Source organism: Spermophilus citellus, assembly GCF_964194105.1.
Source record: "Spermophilus citellus genome assembly, chromosome: 4".
NCBI lineage: Eukaryota > Metazoa > Chordata > Mammalia > Rodentia > Sciuridae > Spermophilus > Spermophilus citellus.
The window spans coordinates 25,595,573-25,613,060 of NC_138185.1; the positions used below are offsets into that span (position 1 = coordinate 25,595,573).

A 17,488-nucleotide genomic window follows, 5' to 3' on the forward strand; every position below is an offset into this window, starting at 1 on the left:
TGGCATCTTGAATTGGCAAAATTTATTTGAGGCAATTGTGCTGTCAATACCAAAACTCTAAATGTAAATACCTCTTTGAAGCAGTAATTTCATTTCTTAGATTATTTTAAGGACATAATTGCATAACTGAATACAGGTGCAGAGTGGTAGTACATTTTTTCCATTTATATCTAACTGCTAAAATACTCATCAAAAAGGGACTGATTAGGGGCTGGGGATGTGGCTCAAGCGGTAGCGCGCTTGCCTGGCATGCGTGCGGCCCGGGTGCGATCCTCAGCATCACATACAAACAAAGATGTTGTGTCCGCCGAAAACTGAAAAATAAATATTAAAAATAAAAAATAAAAGGGACTGATTAGATTATGTCTATACCACGGGACACTATACAGTTATTAAGAAGGACAATCAATAAACCTCTAGGTATTTACATATATTTAAGACATACTGAGTAAAAAAAGCAGGCTACCAAAAAGAATAACTATGATGCAATATGTATGTATGTATGTATGTGTACGCACACATGTAGAGAGATGGGGGGACAAAGTGTAAGGTTGCAATGAAAAGCATGAGCTCTGCTGGGTGTAATGGCAAAGGAAGCGCACGCCTGTAATCTCAGCAATTTGGAGGCTGAGGCAGGAGGATCACCAAGTTCAAGGCCAGCCTCAGCAACTTAGCAAGACCCTATCTCAAAATAAAAAATAAAAATAAAAAAATAAATAGGGGGCTGGAGATGTAGTTCAGCAATAGAGCACCTCTGAGTTTGGTCCCCCAGTAACTAACACACACACACAGCTAGCATGTCCAGTGTTCAACAGGTCTAGGTTTGGATTTCTGCTCTTCTACTTACTAGGTATAAAATCTTGAAAGTGGTATCAACCAGTTTCTTCTTCTGTAAATGGGGTTAAAAACAACACCTAGTGGGGCCTGGGGATATATGGTAGAGTGCTTACCTTGCATGCACAAAGCCCTGGGTTCAATCTCCAGCAACATTAAAAAAAAAAAAAAAAAAAAAAAAAAACCCAATACCTATGCTAGGTGCAGTGGCACATGTCTGTAATCCAGTGGCTTGGGAGGCTGAGGCAGGAGGATCACAGATTCAAAGCCAGCCTCAGCAACTTAGCAAGGCCCTAGGCAACTCAGTGAGACCCTGTCTCTAAATAAAATACAAAAAAAGGGCTGGGGGTGTGGCCCAGTGGGTAAGTACCCCTGAGTTCAATCTATCCCTGCCCCTACACCAACAAAACAAAACAGCACCTACCTTAAATAACTGTTCTAGGAACTACATAAACTAAAAAATGTTAAACACGGCCTAGTACACACTGCATAAAAACACCCAGAAAGGGGCTGGGGCTCAGCGGTAGCACACTTGCCTGGCATGTGTGAGGCCCTGAGTTTGATTCTCAGCACCACATAAAAATAAATAAATAAATAGAGGTATTGTGTCCAACTACAACTAAAAAATAAATATTAAAATAAAAACACCCAGAAAATGCAAGTAATATTGATCTCTGGGTAGTGAGTTTGAAGTGATTTTTATGCTTTCTTTTGACTTTTTGATGGCGTATTATTTTATTTACTATAGCTTTAAGGCTTGTGTGTGTGTGTGATGCTGGGGATTGAACCCAGGGCCTTGTGCATGCGAGGCAAGCACTCTACCAACTGACCTATAGCCCCAGCCCTTATTTGTTTATTATAATTAAGGTGAGGGAACACACTAAGCATACATGACTGGGTTCAATACACACACACACACACACACACACACACGCACGCACAAAAATAAAAAGATTAAAATAAAATAATTCAAGCTGTACAGAGGAGTACAGAGTGAATAAGTACCTCTTCCCCCTACCCCTAGGGGAAGTACTTTTTTTTTAAAATTTTTTTAGTTGTAGATGGACACCTTTATTTTATTTGTTTGTTTGTTTATTTATTTATGGTGCTGAGGATTGAACCCAGTGCCTCACACGTGCTAGGAAAGCTCTCCACCACTGAGCCACAACCCCAGCCCCTAGATAGTTGATGCATATGCAAAGATTAATATATCAGCATGGCTCCCTTATTTCCTTATGAAGAAAAAAATAACTCAGATAAAGTGCACTATATACCATTCTACGCCTTACTATATAGAGATCTCAGAGAAGCCCCTCTCCTTTAAAAAAAAAAAAAAAAAAAAAAAAGCTGGGTAAATGCCATGGTATGGTTGTCCTCTGTTAAGGGACCTTCAGATTGGTTCTTGTCTTTTGCTGCTGCAGGGACGATCCTGACATACAGCTTTAGGACAGGTGAAGTGTGTTGTCAAGATACATTCCTCAAGGTAAAAATGCTAGGCGTGCGCCTTTTTGACAGAAGGCACCATCTTGCCTCTTCCCCAGACCACCCCACTTGTGGCTCTTCAACAGTGTACCCATTCCCTGCGTGACCCTGACAGACAGACCTTGCTCTGAACACCCACTAAGATCTGAGTGGAAGAGCATTCCGGCCAAACATTCTGGTTTTCCATGTTTCTGGGAAAGAAATGAAGTTATTTTTTTTTTTTAATATTTATTTTTTACTCGGCGGACACAACATCTTTGTTGGTATGTGGTGCTGAGGATCGAACCCGGGCCGCACGCATGCCAGGCGAGCGCGCTACCGCTTGAGCCACATCCCCAGCCCCATGAAGTTATTTTTCTGCTAAAAATTTACAACGCAAGAAACTTAAATCAGCTAGGTGTGGTGGTGCATGCCTGTGTTACCAGCTGAGGCAGGAGGATCTCAATTTCTTTCTTTCTTTTTTTTTGTGATGCTGGGGATTGAACCCAGGGCCTTGTGTGTGTGAGGCAAGCACTCTACAAACTGAGCTATAGCCACAGCCCCAGGAAGATCTCAATTTCAAAGCCAGACTTTTTTTTGAGGGGTGGGGGGTAACCTGGGATTGAACCTAGAAGCACTTGACCACTGAGCCTTATCCCCAGCCCTATTTGGTATTTTATTTAGAGACAGGGGTCTCACTGAGTTGCTTAGCACATCACTTTTTTTTTTTACATTTATTTTATTTATTCTTATGTGGTGCCAGGGATCGAACTCAGTGCCTCATGCATGCTAGGCAAGTGCTCTGCCACTGAACCACAACTCTGGCCCCTAGCACCTCACTTTTTCTAAAACTGGCTTTGAACTTGTGATCCTCCTGCCTCAGCCTCCAGAGCTCCTGGGATTACAGACATGCTCCACTGAGCCCAGCTTTAAAGCCAGACTTAGCAACTTAGTGAGACCCTGTCTCAAAAAATTAAAAAGGGCTGAGAATGTGGCTCAGTGGTAAAGCACCCCTAAGTTCAATCCCTAGTACCAAAAAAGGGGGCACGTAATTAATGTGATGCATGGCTCTTATTTAGGGCCCCCTTTTGGATTGATCTTTTTTTTTTTTTTAAGAGAGAGGGAGAGAGGGAGAGAGAGAATTTTAATATTTTATTTTTTAGTTATCGGCGGACACAACATCTTTGTTGGTATGTAGTGCTGAGGATCGAACCCGGGCCACACGCATGCCAGGCGAGCGCGCTACCGCTGAGCCACATCCCCAGCCCTGGATTGATCTTGATTCAAATAAATTACAAAAAATATACAATATAATCAAGATTTGAATACTGGGTAGTGAATGATGTTAAGGAATTAATTATTTTTTGAGTTCCTGATTTACTTAGAGCTTTATAGTTATACATAGTAGTTGAGTTCATCTTAATAAACTCATATGTACATGGAATTCTATTTCAGTTCATGAATCATGAAACCCCCTTCCCCCCACCTGACCCTGTGTTCCCTCTTCTATTCTACTAGACTTCCTTTCATTCTTCTATTATTTACCTTTAGGGATTAATCGATGTTATTTATTTATTTATTTTGTACTGGAAATTGAACCCAGGGTGCTTTATCACTGAGCTAAATCCCCAGCCCATTTTTCTTTTATTTTTTTGATTGAGCCCAGGGTCTTGTGCATGCGAGGCAAGCACTCTACCAACTGAGCTATATCCCTAGCCCCCAGCCTATTTTTACTGTTTGCTTGTTTGTTAATTTTGAGACAGGTTCTCACTAAATTGTTAAGGACCTTGCTAAGCTGCTGAGGCTAGCTTTGAACTTGCAGTCCTCCTGCCTTAGCCTCCCAAATTGCTGGGATTAAAGGTATTTGCCACAGCACCTTTCCTTATTGTTTTGTTTTAGGTTTCATTTGTTTGTTTTTTGCAGTACTGGGCATTGAACCCAAGGCCACATGCATGCTGTGCACACATCTATCACTGAGCCATATCCCCAATCTTCATTGTTACTTTTTGAAGTGTGAAAATAGTTCATTTATTTAGTTACTGGGGATTGAACCCAGGAGTGCCTAGCCACTGAGCCACATCCCCAGCCCTTTTTATTTTTTGAGGCAGAGTCTCCCTAAGTTGTTTTAGTGTCTCACTAAGTTGCTGAGGTTGGCCTTGAATTTGTCATCCTCCTGCCTCAACCTCTAAAACCACTGGGATTACAGGTGTGTATCACTGCGCAGGCCAAAGAGTTTTAGTTTTTTTAAAAAATTCTTATCTTTTAAAAATTTTTTTGTTAGTTGTAGATGAACACAATATATTTATTTTTATTTATTTATGTATTTTAATGTGGTGAGGTGATTGAACCCAGGGCCTCACACATGCAAGGCAAGGGCTCTACCACTGAGCTACAACCCCAGCCCGAAGGCTCTTATCTTTTAAGAGATAAATAAATAACTTTCAAATAAAGTTATATGCTGTCTACAATTTGTTTCAAAATAATCAGGGGTGGAGTGAAATGGGAGGTTACAGGGGAAAGAGAGCTGTGATGTGCCAAGCAGGGAAACAGGCTCATGGCTCACTATGCTACTCTACTTTTCTGTACGCTGGAGGAATTACCCTCTGACTAATGGCTTTTCATTTAAAATTCTTTTGTTTTTTTTTTTTTAAGAGAGAGGTGAGAGAGAGAGAGAGAGACAGAGAATTTTTAATATTTATTTTTTAGTTCTTGGCAGACACAACATCTTTGTTGGTATGTGGTGCTGAGGATCGAACCCGGGCCGCACGCATGCCAGGCAAGCGCACTACCACTTGAGCCACATCCTCAGCCCTAAAATTCTTTTTTAATTATAAAAATTTTTTAAATTTTTAATTTTAAAAATCCTACATAAGCCAAGCATGGTGACATGTGCCTGCAGCCCCTGCACTCAGGAGGCTGAGGAAGGTGGACTGCTTGAGCCCAGAAGCTTGAAGCCAACCTGGCCAACACACCAAGGGCCCATCACACATAAACAAAATATATATAAAAAAGATAAACTTAGGTCTGGGGTTGTGGCTCAGTGGTAGAGCGCTCACCTAGCACATGCAAGGCCCTGGGTTCAATCCTCAGCACCACATAAAAATAAATAAAATAAAGGTATTGTGTCCAACTACAACTTATATATATATAAAATATAAACTTACGGGCTGGGGTTGTGGCTCAGAGATAGAGCACTTGCCTAGCATGCTTGAGGTGCTGGGTTCGATCCTCAAAAATAAAGATACTGTGTCCACCTATAACTAAAAAATAAATATTAAAAAAAAAGAAGATAAACTTAGGATAGGAATGTAGTAGCTCTGTGGTAGAACAGTTGCCTAACATGTGTAAGGCCCTGGGTTCAATTTCCAGAATCACAATCAATCAGTAAAAGATTTTTGTTGTTGTTTTGAGATGGGGGTCTCACTATGCTGCCCGGGCTAGTCTTGAACTCCTGAGCTCAAGTGATCTCCCCCCATCAGACTCCTGAGTAGCTGAGGCTAAGGGTACATGCCACTGCACCTGGCCTCAGTATGAATATAATAAACAGTATCCAAGTGTATACTTAAAAATGAGAAGAGGGTAGCTGGGCAGGTGGGCTCATCCCTAGAACCCCAGCTGCTGGGGATGTTGACGTGAGAGAACCATTTGAGCCCAGGAGTTCAAGACTAGTCTGGGTAACATGGTGAAACTCACACAGATATACAGACATACATTCACATTGTTGTATACCAGATCTCTAGAACTTTTCACCTTTAAAATTAAAACTTCATCCCTATGAAACAACCCTCCATTCCCTCTCCCTCCAGCCCCTGGTAACAACACTATTTCCACAATTTTGACTATTACTCTGGATGCCTCGTATAAGTGGAATCATACAGTATTTTGTCCTTTTTTTTTTTCCTTCAGGACAGGAGATTGAACCCGGGGGTGCTGTTCCACTGAGCCACATTCCAGTCCTTTTGTTTTTTTAAGATATATTTTTAGTTGTAGTTGGACACAGTACCTTTATTTTATTTATTTTTATGTGGTGCTGAGAATGGAACCCAGGGCCTCATGCGTGAAAGGCAAGCTACCACTGAGTACAACCCCAGCCCTCCAGTCTTTTTTATTTCCTATTTTGAGACAGGGTCTCCCAAACTGCCAACCCAGGCATCTCTCCTGCTTCAGCCTCCCATTTGTCCTTTTGTGACCGGCTTATTTCACTCAGCATAAAATCCTCAAGGTCCCTCTATGTTGTAATATGTGGCTGGGATTTCTTTCTTTTTAAGGCAGGATATTCCATTGTGTGTATCACCACATTCTCTTTGTTCCATTCATCTGTCTGAACATCTGGGCTGCCTCCGCCTCTTGGCTCTTGTGAATAATGCTGCAGTAAAAAGGGTGTGTGCTCTGTGGCTTTTCATTTTAATGAGGCTGCCCCTGGCTGGGCGGAGAGCTAAGGCAAAATGTGTATCTACAATGAGAAGGTGGCCCAAAGAGCAAAAAAGAGACTCAGACACACTGCCATTGAAACCCAGCTATCCTGTTCCTAACTCTGAGACTCCATGCAAGCTCCACGCCCTTCTAAGCTACTTCCTGGTGTGCAGAATGGGAACAACACTAACAACCTGCACCCGGGAGCTGAGTAAGAAAAGCACCAGGGTCTGGCCCACCGGAGGAACTTTCTGCCCTGACCCAAATGGCAGGGAAAAAAACACCTGAGGCTGGGACAGGTAAATCGCCTGGGCCCAAAGTTAATGAACTACAAAGAAGCCAAAACCAGGGGCCAGCATCCAAAGTCCATGGTCTTTTTTCCACAACAGCATGTCCCTAAGTGTCTGTCATCTGACTGTCCCTTCCAAATTTCTGCCATGTAGTAGTCTTTTTTTTTTTCCCTCCCCTGACCCCAAGTTCTAGGGATTGGATCCAGAGACTCATATATGCGAGACAAGCACTCGATATACCACTGAACTATATCCCCAGCACTTTTTGTTTTTCGGAGGGAGAGGGGATGAGGCAGTACCAGGGTTTGAACCCAGGGGCGCTTAACCACTCACTGAGCCACATCCCCAGCCCTTTTTGCTTTTTATTTTGAGACAGGGTCTCACTAAATTGCTGAGGCTGGCCTTGAACTTGTGACCCTCCTCCCTCAGCCTCCCAAATTGCTGGGATTACAGGCATCGGCCACCGCATCTGGCCCCAGCACTTTTATTAACTTTATTTATTTATTTTTTTTAAAGAGAGAGTGAGAGAGGAGAGAGAGAATTTTTTTTAATATTTATTTTTTAGTTCTCGGCGGACACAACATCTTTGTTGGTATGTGGTGCTGAGGATCGAACCTGGGCCGCACGCATGCCAGGTGAGCGTGCTACCGCTTGAGCCACATCCCCAGCCCTTATTAACTTTACTTTATAGAGACAGGGACTCACTAAATTGCCCAGGCTGGCCTGGAATTCATGATCTGCCTATCTCAGCCTCCTAAGTAGTTGGGATTACACATGTGTACCATGGTGCCAGACCTGTACTAGTCTTCAGGATTTCTTTTCTTTTTTTTTAAATATTTTTTTTTTTGGTTAAACATGGACACAATATCTTTATTTTGTTTATTTATTTTTATGTGGTGCTGAGAATTGAACGCAGGGTCTCTCATGTGGGAGGCAAGCGCTCTACCACCTTGCCACAACCCTAGCCCTTCTTTTTCTTAAAGAAATAGTATCATTACCATGAATGAATTAATACCACTTATACATAGAAGCTAATTGTGAAAATAAACTTAAGCACACACATCAGTGTTACTAAAGTCTAGCTAACTACTGTAGCTTCCCTAAGACCTGGGTTAAAAAGGAAGTTTGATGCTGGATGTGGTGGCATACACCTGTAATCCCAGCGGTGCATGAGGCTGAGGCAGGAGGATGAGGAGGATCTCAAGTTCAAAACCAACCTCAGCAAAAGTGAGGTGCTAAGCAACTCAGTGAGAACTGTCTCTAAATAAAATACAAAATAGGGCTGGGGGTGTGGCTCAGTGGCTGAGTTCAATCCCTGGTACCAAAAATAAATAAATAAAAAGGAAGCTTACTTAGCAAGTGTTAAGAAATAGGCAGGGCTGGGGCTGGGGCTCAGTGGTAGAGCGCTTGCCTAGTATGCGTGAGCAACTGGGTTTGATCTCCGGCACCAGTACAAAATAATCAAATAAAATAAAGGTTTAAAAAAAAAAGAAATAGGCTGCCAGGACTGGGGGTGCAGCTCTGTGGGGGTGCAGCTCTGTGTGAGCACTTGCCCAGCATGCAGTGGGTCCTGTATTCCCTCACCAGCACAGCAAAAAACTTTTAATGATTAAGGGATCTAATTTAAAGAAATCATCAAAAATAGAGAAAGTTTTACACAAACTTGATGATTACAAAGATAACCATAATTAAAATGTTCCCTGTAGTACTATTTATAGTATTTAAATAGTGAAAATTGTCTGACAACAAAACAGGGGAATAGATAAGAACTGTACACCCATGAGAGAACTATATTTAGAAACATATTTGTATATGTGCAATAAAAAGGTAAGAGTGATTATTGCTGGGTAATGGGACTTCAGGTGAATAATCTTATTTATATTATTTTATTTATTTATTTTTGCAGTACTAGGGATAGAACCCACAGATGCTTTACCACCTATACTACATTGCCAGATCTTTTTATTTTCTATCTTGGGCCAGGGAATCACTAAATCGCCCAGGCTAGCCTTGTATTTGTGATCCTCCTGCCTCAGGCTTCAGAGTCAGCTGGGATTACAGGCATGTGTCACCATGCCTGGCTGAATCTTATTACTTCCATCTTTTCAGGATTTTCCTCACCTTTCCTCAAATGGAATAATAATTACTACTTTATAAAGAAGGAAAAATTCTATTTTAGAAAAGTCAATAATTGAGGAACTAACGAAGGGAAAATAATGGACACAGTTCTTCGGCTAGAATCTAACACCTTATTGCAGATCTTGCGAAACCAGGGTCTGCTTCCACCACATACTACCTTTTTGCGGTTATCTTAAGTAACTTAAGCTGACATTTTACCTTGTTGGGTGGAATCTTTTATGATTTACTAGCTAGATTTTTTGCTTAGGTTCTTAAAATGTGTTATAAAAGTAACAATCTCTGCAATTCACGAAGCTGCTGGAGATCATTCTATGAACTTTTAGTTTCCATTTAATTTATGTCAAACACAAAAGCCCAAGCAAGCCTTTCCCGAAACCACTACTGAAGGTGACATGAAGGACCCAGGGTGGGTAAGAGCAAGTTCATGGTCCAGTCCCCCAAATCTCCGACAATTCCTAAATTCACTTGGACCCGCTTCCATTCATATGCTATGTTCACCTTGTGAGAAAATGCAAGAGCTGCAAATACCTTGCCAAAATGTTAAAAATAAAACCACACCCCTAGGCCATTATCACTGGTTCACTCTTCAATGCAAATGATGCTTTAAATAAATCAGCATACTAAAGATAGATCTGTCTGTGTATGAAGAGCTCAATGTCCACAATCAGTGTGACAAAGTGAGGAGGCACAATGTGTCACCACACTGTGAGCCTTAAACAAGAACACTCCAAGCTGCAGTGCAGATTGTGATGCTGATAAGATGAGCAGAGTGTAACATCCCCTGAAGGCCAAGAAATACCTCAAAGAGCCTCACCCACAGGTCTGGGAAAAAACCCAGCATGAAGTCACCAAGGGACAAGAAAATACCAACTCAAGGCTCAATCTTTTAGGCGGGGCTGGAAGGGCCTTGCAAAGGACTACCCCCATGTCACTATTTTGTATTTATAAACACAGAGATAGAAACAGATATTGAGGTCCAGAGAGGTTGAATTATTTGCTCCAAGGCACACACCAAGTGGCAGAATTGTTACTAGAATCCCACCTCTACCCAGGTCCTATTGCCTTTTTCAAGCCAATGTCTTCTGTGGATGGACAGGCTTTGACCAAGAAACCTTTTGAAGCTCTGGAGAGATAAGAGATGTTGAAAGGAAAACAATGAGCCCTTAGGGTAAAGAGGAAAAACTGAGGCAGTGTGAGATCGAATCTTTTACAGTCAGTCAGCAGGTATTCTAGGACTTTGTGGCCCTCTTCTCATCCTTGTGGATGTAATCACCAGAATCAAGAACCCATTTAAGGGCTGGGGATGTGGCTCAAGCGGTAGCCGGCTAGCCTGGCATGCGTGCGGCCCGGGTTCGATCCTCAGCACCACATACAAACAAAGATGTTGTGTCCGCCGAAAACTAAAAATAAATATTAAAAAAAAAGAACCCATTTAAGGCTGACTCAGAATAAAAGCTCACTGGTTCCCGCCTGGATTAAGACCACTATCAAGTGTGAGAAGTGGCCCATCTTACCAAGTTGGCTAACTGTGGCCTCTTAGTCAAGTCATTGACACCCATCTTTACGCTAAAATAGTGAAGGGTTTTCCCCTTGCTTTCCTCATATGTTCTTTGAAGTCATTTTTGCATCAGCACTTAAAATTAGTCACAACATCAGGATGTGTCACCGCCCACGTGAAAAACAGGTGGGGATGGTGGGGTGTAGTTCAGAGGTAGAGTGCGGGCTCAGCACGAACCAGGCCCTGGGTTCAATCCCTAGTACCAAAAAAGAAAGAAAAAGAGATGAACAAATAAGTGGTAGAAAGAGAAATGAACTTGGAGTCTGCGGACATGGGGGAGTTATTTGACTTCTCTGTGTCTCTAGTTTCCTCTTTTGGAAAGTGGGATGAATGGTACTTGTGTTACAGGGCTGCTGTGAGGACTGAAGGCGCCAACATTTGTGGAACAATGCCGGGTTAAATAAATGTTAGTGACTCACATTACTTTATTGTCATTATCACTGGCAAATCCTAGTTTTCCATCTGACTACCTAGCTAATGTTAACATGCACAGGAAAACATCTGGAGATTTCGGTAAAAACAGGCAACCTGTTTTTGTTAGAACTAGGCCTAGATTGATTGATTTTCTTTTTTTAGTATCAGAGATTGAACCCAGGGGCACTTAACCACCAAGCCACATCCCCAGCCCTTTTTATTTAGAAACAGGGTCTCAATGAGTTGCTTAGGGCCTCCCTAAGTTGTTGAGGCTGGCTTTGAATTCACAATCCTCCTGTCTCACCTTCCGAACTGATGGGATTACAGGCATGTGCCACCGTGCCCAGCTTTAGATTCTGCATTTCCATTAAGGTTCCAGAGACATGGGTACCCCTGTCACACAGAACACACTCTGAGCAACAAATATCTATCTAACCCAGCACTTACAGGTGCTTAATATTATTGACAAACGGGAATGACTTTTCTGCATTTTGATGTTCTCATCTGTACATGGGAGAATACACACTGCACATGATCTCGACTGACTGCAAACAAAGCTATATGAATGGTAGTGGTCAGACTATGGTTCTCACCATTCATAGTGTTGAGTTTACAACACCAACATGCCAAATTTACAAGTACAATCATTGAAATATATAAAAGTGAGGCTTGAATTCTCTTACTCAGGACAGATACTCCATTCAAGGATCCTCTAGGAATACTGGCAGAACACAACAGTTTTTCAAAGATTTCCAAATCAGAAGCCCTGAAACTCTAGAATCACCATTCTGTAACCAGCGAAGATCCACTTTGGCAGGGAGGGTATGGCCATTCAAGGCGCTGGGAGTGAAACCTGCTAGTGATCCTACTCTGCTTCCCAGAGCTGGCAAGCCTCCTTCTAGCCTCCAGTAGCCAAGAATGGAGTCAGGGCAGCAATGCCAACAGCATGAGACAGATGGGCACCGCCCTGGCAAAGTCCACGCCTGCCACTCCACAAGCTGGTGAAGAGCCAGATTGGGAGAAAAGCAGAGCTGATGGGTGGCCAGGGTGAAGGCTTAGGTCTGATGTGCCGGGCTCTCTTTCCCTGGGATTTCTTGCCCCACAGATTCTAAGGTATGACATTCACAGCTGGTGCCTCTCCTCTGGAGAATTCAGAGGGAACACAGCCAGTCCTTCCTCAGAGCACCTCCCCCAAAAGTTCTATGGTCATTTGTTGTACCTCCAACATCTACCTAATTGCTCAGACCAAAGACCCAGGAGTCATATGAAATTCCTCTCACCTCCTCCCCCATCCTGCTAAAAACATACCCCTCCATCCTCCTTTTCCACCTCCACTGACACCATCATCTCACACCTAGCCTCCTGACTAGTCTCCTGGCTGCCACTCCAATGCCCTCCAAAATTCACCAGACACATAGAGGCCAGGGTTTTTTGTTTGTGGTGCTGAGCATACAAGGCAGGGCACCAGGCATCCCATACACACTCTCTACTGCTCAGTTACACCCTAGCCCTCAGATTTTTTTTTTTTTTGGTGTGTGTGTGTGTGTGTGTGTGTGTGTGGCACTGGAGAGCGAGCCCAGTGGCACTCTACCACTGAGCTACATCCCCAGCCCTTTTTATTTTATTTTGAGATGGTCTCTCTAAGTTGTTGAGGCTGGCCTCAAACTTGCGATCCTCCTGCCTCAGCCTCCTAAATCGTCAGGATTACAGATCTGACCCACCACATGCAGCCCACAGGGAATTAAAAAAACAAAACAAAACAAAAAAACCTAGATTATGTCACTCATCATCCCAAAGGCCATCACTCATCCCCACTGTTTTCAGAAGAAAACCCAACTCCTTACTCCAGCCTACAGACAAGGTCCTATATAACCTGAGACACCCCCACCATCATCCACCGTCTCTCTTCTCTCGCCTGGACTCACCCACTGCAGCCACTCTGGCCTTCTTGCAGTTCCTGGAACTGACCAAGTCTGTTCTCACCTCCGAGCCTTTTCCCTGGCTGTTCCTTCTGGCACATCTTCAAATGGCTGGCCCCTTCCTGGGAGCAAATCCCAGCAAAAAATGTCACTGCCTTACCCAGTTAAAGTAGCAGTGTCCCCAATCCCCCGGAGAAGGCAATTTCTATGCCATCACCACTCTTGTATTGTTTCAGAGCACTTATTCCTACTCCAATGACCTTGTTCATTGGCTGGTTTATTTCTCCGTTTGCTGCCACTAGAATGTAGGCTGCACAAAAAAAAAGGACCCCTCTGCCTCTCTACCATCATGTCCCCAAGCTCCCACAGGGCTGGCACATGCCAGGTGACAGTGAATATGGAATGAAGCCGAGGGAGCAGCATGGCTAGTGCGCTGAACGTGGAGTCAGAAGACCTGGACTCCACATGAAGGGGCCACTCCCTAGCTGCATGGCTTCTTTGGGTATTTTTAATATGCTTTCAGTTATCGGTGGACACAATACCTTTGTTTTATTTCTGTGTGGTGCTGAGGATCAAACCCAGTGCCTCACACGTGCTAGGCAAGGGCTCTGCCCTGGAGCCCCAGCCCCAGCCCCAGCCCCTGCATGGCTTCTCTTACTCGGCTTCCTTGACTGTATCATGGAGATCTTAGTCTGCACCTCATCTTCCTTGAAGTTGGTTTCTTCTTGTGGTACGGGGGATAAAGCCTGGGACCTCGCGCATGCTAGACAAGTGCTCCATCACTGAGCTACATCCCCAGCCCTTCTTATATTTGGGTGTTGCTAAGTTGCCCAAACTGGCCTCGGACTTGCCATTCTCCTGCCTCAGCCCAGAGTGGCTAGGATTATGCATGTGCCACACCAGCATAAAGGGTTACTGATAAAACCAAATAAGTAACAGCACATTTAATTTTTTTTTAAATATTTTTTTAGTTGTTGATAGACCTTTATTCTATTATTTATACATGGTACTGAGAATTGACCTAGTGCCTCACACCCGCCAGGCAAGTGTGCTACCGCAGAGCCACAGCCTCAGCCCAAGGCACATTTAACTTTTTAAAATCATTAGGCACTGGAGAGAAAGCACTGTATTGTTAAAGATCTAAGAGAAGGCTCTTTTCCAGGGACCAATTAATTAGTGGATGAAAAGGCGCAGGGAGGAACTGGAGGCTTCTCCCCCAGCCCCCTAATAGAAGTCTCTGGACACAATAGAAGAGATGTGAATCTCCGACTTCACTCTGTGATTGGAACAAACACAATATAGGAATTCATTTAAAGAAGTCAAATCATGCCAAATGCCAGTAAGCTGTAAACTACGCTTTGGGTTCCTTGAAGGATATGGAGATGGAATGTCCTCCATGTCTCTGGCACAGAGGGATTTAATAAACATTTACTGAATTTAGGTGTCAAGCTACCAATCCTGGCATCCTCCCATCAGCCTTCCCCGTTCTCTACAATCCATTCTGGCGCGGAAGGGCCGGTCTTGGGGCAACCCTGTAATAACACCAACATACATAATGCAGTGATGACTACTGTTTCATGTTTGCAATGACCTTGGTAGACTGACAGACCTGGCATTATTCTCATCACATACTTTAATCATTCACCTACTATAAATAGAATATAAAGTATAGTACTAGGGACATGTTAAACCCAAATAATGACAGTTAACAATGACCACACATGCAGGCACTTTACATGGATTAGGCTCAAATAAATCTTCTCAATAGTCTTGCATTCTTTTTTTTAAAACAAAAAACAATTATTTTTTTTAAAGAGAGAGAGAGAGAGAGAGAGAATTTTATTTATTTTTTAGTTTTTTCGGTGGACACAACATCTTTGTTTGTATGTGGTGCTGAGGATCAAACCCGGGCCGCACGCATGCCAGGCGAGTGCGCTACCACTTGAGCCCCATCTCCAGCCCGAGTCTTGCATTCTTATCCTCATTTTGCCATTGAGGAAACTATACCACAAACTGTGAAGTCAACTGCTCAATGGTACAGGGGAAAACTGTGATTTTAACCCAGGCAGCCTGAGGGCAGGTTTTTCTTTTTGTACTGGGGATTGAACTCAGGGATGCTCAACAACTGAGCCACATTCCTAACCCCTTTTTGAATATTTTATTTAGAGATGAGGTCTTGCAGAGTTGCTTAGGGACTTACTAAGTTGCTGAGACTGGCTTTGAATGTTCATCGTGATCCTCCTGCCTCAGCCTCCTGAGCTCCTGGGATTACAGGTGTGCACCAACGTTAAAAGGCGGGAGTCTGGGCTAGGGAATATAGCTCAGCTGGTAGAGTGCTTGCCTGGCATGCACAAGGCCCTGGGTTCGATCCCCACAAGGAAAAAATTAATTAATTAATTAAAAGCCAGGCCTGAAGGCAGCTTTTAACCACAACTAAACAGTAGCCCTCTAAGGGCCTTTAGGATCATCTAGCTGACTGCTACCATTTTAAAGAGGAGGAGACTAAGGAGCATAGTTTAACCTTCCAGCTCTTTTTTGTTTACAATCTTATTTTTTGGGCTGGGGATGTGGCTCAAGCGGTAGTGTGCTCGCCTGGCATGCGTGCGACCTGGGTTTGATCCTCAGCACTACATACAATAAAGATGTTGTGTCCACCGAAAACTAAAAATAAATAAATAAATATTAAAATGCTCTCTCTCTCTCTTAAAAAAAAAATCTTATTTTCATGCCATTGGAAGAAAAGCCTGTAGCGAAAGCAATTAGAAGTGACAAAAGAATATATACCCTTGTGGCCCTGTAACAGCTACAGTTAAGTTGTTCTTTTTTTTTTAGTTGCTGATGGACTTTTATTTCATTTATTTATTTATTTGTGGTGCTAAAAATGGAACCCAGTACCTCACGTGCTAGGCAAGCGCTCTGCCACTGAGCAACCCCAGCCCATACAGTTAAGTTCTTAACAATTAAGAAAGCAGAGGATTTAGCCAGGTACAGTAGTGCCCAACTATAATCCCAGTTAGTTGTAAGGCTAAGGCTGGAAAATCTCGAATTCGAGATCTGCCTCAGCAATTTAGCAACACCCTGTTCTCAACATAAAATAATAAAAAGGCTGGGGATGTGGCTTAGTACTTAACTGCCCCTGGGTTCAATCCCCAATGTCATAAATAAATAAATTATTTTAATTAAATAAAAAGGGCCAGGGATGTAGCTCAGAGATAAGAGTGCTTGCCTACCATATATGAGGTCCGAGATCACTCCCCAGTAAACACACACACACACACACACACACACACACAGAGGATTTACCTGGAAACATGTAGGGCTCCCTCACATAATAGGCATAAGATTCTTAGACATGTTATTTGAATTTCTTTTTCTTTCTTTCTTTCTTTCTTTCTTTCTTTCTTTCTTTCTTTCTTTCTTTCTTTTTTTGGTACTGGGGCTGGACTCAGGGCTGCTTTTCCACGGAGATACATGCCCAGAACTTGTTTATTTTGAGACAGGGTCTCACTAAATTGCTCGGGCCTTGCTAATTTGCAGAGGCTGGCCTCAAACTTGTAATTCTCCTGTCTCAGGCTCCTGACTTGCTAGAATTCCATGCATGTGCTACTGCAGCCAACTCTCATTTGATTTTCTCAACCACGTTTCTAACCTGCAAAATGAGGATGATATCACCAAATACTTGACAGTCTATGTAAAGATTAAGTGAGATAATATATCTGAAATGCTCTTTTTAATTATATACTTACAGATAATTATTACTGTTTTATTTCCCCAAAGATATAAAAAAAAAACACATTTTCTTCTAAAATGACCAAAAAGGCACAAGTAGAAAATAAGACCATAACACAAACCATCTATAAGAACTTCATGTCACTACTTGCAGAAGTCAACTACCTTCTGTGCTCTAAGCAGAACGGAGAAGTAAAACTGAGGCTGGGAGGATGTCAACAGTGGTAGGAATACCTACCTATATGAGCTGGCACAGGGCAGGCCTAAATCCTACCTGTCGCAAAGTGCACTTCCCATGTGCACGCTGGCTGACATACCTGTCTCACTGGATTCCCACAGCAGTCCAACATCCCATTTTGGAGATAAGGAAAAGAAGGCTCACGGAGGTTACCTTGCCCAAGGCCACGGTTACTAAGTGGAGATGTAGTCTCAAATTCAAGACACTCAGACTTCAAGACACAGGACTCTTGGACCCACACTATGGCGCCCTAAGAATTCTCGCTCTTCCCACTTAGAGCACTTTCACGTAGGCGTCTCATCTTAGTTAACTGAGCACGGTGTTAGCACGGTGTTAGGAACCCATTAGACAAACAAGTCAACGGAGGCCAGAGCAGGGAAAGGACTTGCCCAAGGTCACACAGCGAGCCAGGGACAGCGCCCAGGTGGTCCCCCAGGCTCTTGCTCCCTAGTCATCCTTCCGAGACGGGCCCCTGACCACTGGTCCAGGCCCT

At 43.1% G+C, this 17,488-nt stretch overlaps 1 protein-coding gene across 1 annotated transcript in view; it reads right to left on the reverse strand.

Moving 5' to 3' along the window:
* The window catches only part of KIF3B (kinesin family member 3B), a 43,029-nt gene that overhangs the window by 25,200 nt on the left and 341 nt on the right, over nucleotides 1-17,488 (reverse strand). The gene's annotated exons all lie outside the window — the stretch shown is intronic.